Source organism: Pundamilia nyererei, unplaced genomic scaffold, assembly GCF_000239375.1.
Source record: "Pundamilia nyererei isolate P.nyererei 1_Seehausen unplaced genomic scaffold, PunNye1.0 scaffold00406, whole genome shotgun sequence".
In the NCBI taxonomy this organism is placed as follows: domain Eukaryota; kingdom Metazoa; phylum Chordata; class Actinopteri; order Cichliformes; family Cichlidae; genus Pundamilia; species Pundamilia nyererei.
In genome coordinates this window covers 164,602-168,336 of record NW_005187807.1, presented here as the reverse complement: position 1 = coordinate 168,336, position 3,735 = coordinate 164,602, and the positions used below count along the sequence as shown (strand labels likewise).

Genomic DNA, 3,735 nt, shown 5'->3' with positions numbered 1-3,735 from the left:
ATGATGGTTTGGGGGAAGTAATTACTGAAGTTAATTTAGAAAGATGGAGAAAAAAAGTCTAAATGAATATCAATGGTGCTGAAAGTAGCTAAACATAAATCTAAGTCTGTGAGATGGTTATGAATGGTTCAAATTTTATTTGTGAAGACTGTTACTAGATAAGGTTAAATGAATGCTTGGTTCAACAGAGATCTGACTTTTTGCGAGCCCTGCTACAGTGCTGAAGAGGAACCTGGGGTTGTTCTTATTTTCTTCTATCAGTGATGGATACTAAAACGTTCTAGCTTTGCAGAAGTTTTTTTCTGTAGAGCAGCAAACTGTTTTTTTCAGGCTAAATGATGATCTTCTAAATAAGATCCCAGTTTCTCTCCAGTTTACAAGTTTTCTGTGTTAAGGTGCATGTTTGACGGTTACACCAGGGAATCAAGAACTTCTGATTTCGGGCTTTCTTTTTCAGAGGAGCTACAGTAGTGGTATGCAGGTAAGATGTAGAATTATTAAGCTCTGTGGGAGTAGGTAACCGCTCTGCATTGTTTTGGCACATGGCACTGAAGAAGAAAACAGTAGAGAGACAGTGGCGCTGTCACTTGGTGTTTGCTCTCTGCAGCAGAGTATTGCTTCCTGTTCCACAGTGTGTAGCTTATCTGTGGAGCCAGTTGATTTAAAAACTTCACCTGCTAATTACATTCACAGTATTCACTATCCCCTACCTTATCGGACCAGGGGTGACATATTCAGCTGCACCTGAGCCAGCCAGCAATCTAAGGAGATCTCCTTAGATTGCTGGCTGGCTCAGTTGTGTCTAAAACACAATGTAGATAACTGGAAAAGTTTCTGGGAAAAACCTGGTCTTGTTACGAGAGACTGTCCTGTCTAAAAAATTGGTTTCATTTTTAATATATTTTTGTGCACTGTGTATTTTTTTATACCTAAAATATATTTTCCTTGATAAGGAGTGTACACTTTCATTTAGCTTTATGAGTTCTGCTATCTAAATTCTTCATCCACCTACTGCATCCGAGCCTGTAGCTGTCTTACCTGTTGGGGACATCTCTGGGACGCTGGCGCTGTAGGGTCCATCTGGGAACTGAGGTTCATTGTCATTAATATCCTGCACCTTGATGATAAACTCAGACTCTGGCTCAAGAGGGATGCCTGTATGAACGTCAACAGCCTGGGCCTTCAGCGTATAGTACGATTTTTTCTCCCTGCAAAACATCAAGTATTAAATTTACACACACTGAATTCACTGGCACATACTCAACTGATATGATTATGTGTTCAGGCTATGAGTCTCATGGTGTCTCAGCATTGATTCCGTGTCAGGCTGCACTCATGCTGCCAAACAGACTGTTAAAGAAAATGGAAATATTAGATGTGCTGTAGATCAAGTAGTGACTCAATTTTGGGACAGGAAAGTGTTTTGTCCATAGAAATGCTCGTCTATTGATGCAAATGCATGAATAAAGGTAGACTTTTATTGGCATAGTCACAGTTTTATACTTACGGGGGTTGTTGATGTGCAAAGCTTAGTTTATCATTTTAGTTAGTTTATCATCATATCAAAGAGGAACTTTCTTTTATGATATGATTTTCTGAATTTTAATGTGACATTAAGCTATCCAACAATATCTTATTTATTTAATTGTGGAGGGGTGTGGTTTATGGCTCAGCTGCAGGGGAGGGGTGGAGCAGTGGGTTCAGGGTGTGGTGTCGGGGGAGGTGGACCTGCCCATGCCTTTCCTATTTCAGTCAGATGCGGGGACCTGACGAGAGAGCTGCGTGTGGTGCAGAGCCGATGAGGACAGCTGGAAAGCTGCCCCACTGTTAATAAAAGATCACTGGACTAGCAACGCAGCTACAAAAGTAAACATGTGATAAAAACTTGCAATTGCAAAAAAGCAAAAACAACAACAAAACAACTGCCACTGTTGAATGTGTCCTGTTTAGGTGGAATGGGTTCTCTCTCTTACACACGCACACACACGCGCACGCTCGCGCGCACACGCACGCGCACGCGCGCGCACACACACACTCTTTAGAGCGTGCTGATTTTGTATAGAATCAATTTATAAATTTGACAGTTTTACTGTGTATTGTATGCAACGAATGACTGCAACACAATGTGATAGCAGCATGTGAATATTATCAAGCCCTCGAGCCGCAACAGTAGAAACTCTGAAGGCAGATGCTACTCATGATTGGTCTTTCTTTCAACGACTCCCAAAGTCTCCAAACAACAGGGCTGGCCGCCCGCAGTGACAGTTCAAGAGAAAGCTGTAATAACACATCTGCAGTTTTAAAGGTAATGCATATGTTCAGTGATGTTTTCTGAGGTCAGCAGCTGTTTCAGGTCTTGAACATCAAACATTCTTGCTCAGGTGACTCAGCTGAAGTTGATCAAGCCTCAGCCTGTTTTGTGGGGAAAAAAAATCGCCTTGAATCTTTTGTGCGTTTTTAAAAAAATCTCAGCCAAAGTCAGCATCTCTGTGGACACAATCATCTCTCTGACAGAAAAAGGTTGATTCTGATTTGTCCAAGTCTCACTTCCCCGTCCATTGCAACTCCTGAGAAAAACAGTTTGGGAGGATGTGCCTTCTCTAGGTTCCTACTTAGATATTACTGTTTTCAGGTGGTTAGTCAGTTTAGACATTATTATTGGGAGGTACTGACCTGTCAAGCACCACCTGTGCATGTATATCTCCTGTCATTTGGTCAATGGTGAAGACAGACCCCACTCCCTCTCCTGAGAGTGTATATTTCACTGCATTATCTCCCTGGTCCATCTCAGTGTGGAGCTGCAGAGGAAATTATGTGTCAGAAAATCATCACAAATACTGTATTGTTTTCTTATTTAGGAGATGATATGCACATTAACTGCATCAGTCTTCATTTGTTGTCTATGAGAACGATATGAATACACTGACTAGCTCCTGCATTCGGTACACCTGTTCAGCTGCTCGTTAATGCAAGTATCTAATCAGCATGACATAGTGTGTAATGTGTATCTGTTTGTAAGCATGTAGACTTGGTCAGTATAAGCTGCTGAAGTGGAACAAGAGTGATCTAAGTGACTATGAAGGTGGCATAGTTTGGGAGTGAGGTGGGCTGGGCTTATTTCAGAAGCAGCTATCTGCTGCAGGCCTCGAGGGCCGGAGTTTGAAACCCTGATCTGCTGGGAGTTTCCTGCACACGTTGATGCCAGAGGTCAGTGTAGAATAGTCAGACTGCTCTAACTTTGGTTAATGTTTTTTGTTTGCAAATGAAATCATCATTTAAAACAGTTTTTTTTTCATTTATTTGGGTTTATTTGGGTCATCTTTGTCAAATATACATTTTTCACTAACATGCCATTTTTAGTCCAAATCCCATGCTAACTAGAAACATTTGGGTTTAACACTCTAACAGATGAATGAGTTCAGTGTTAACAAGCGTTAACTGTGATTAATTAATTTGAAAAATATAACGCATAAAAAAAAATAACGCATTTAATAACACTGGCTTGACATATTTGCATTCCAAGCAAAGAGGAATGTTTGTCAATGCACCATTTCCTGGTAGACCGATTACACTGATGCACACATCAGAGCTACAAAGAATAGTGATGGGATTTCCGGCTCTTTCAGCTCCGAACCGGCTCTTCAGGTTGTTTTGTTGCTTTAACTAATTTATTTTTAACAATAATATAAAATCATGCAAAAAAGGAATTACTAATGTAAAAAAAGTCTTTTTATT

At 40.6% G+C, this 3,735-nt stretch overlaps 1 pseudogene; it reads right to left on the bottom strand.

Annotated features, from left to right (window-relative positions):
* Nucleotides 1-3,735, bottom strand: part of LOC102193638 (cadherin-12-like) — a 38,539-nt pseudogene that overhangs the window by 24,862 nt on the left and 9,942 nt on the right.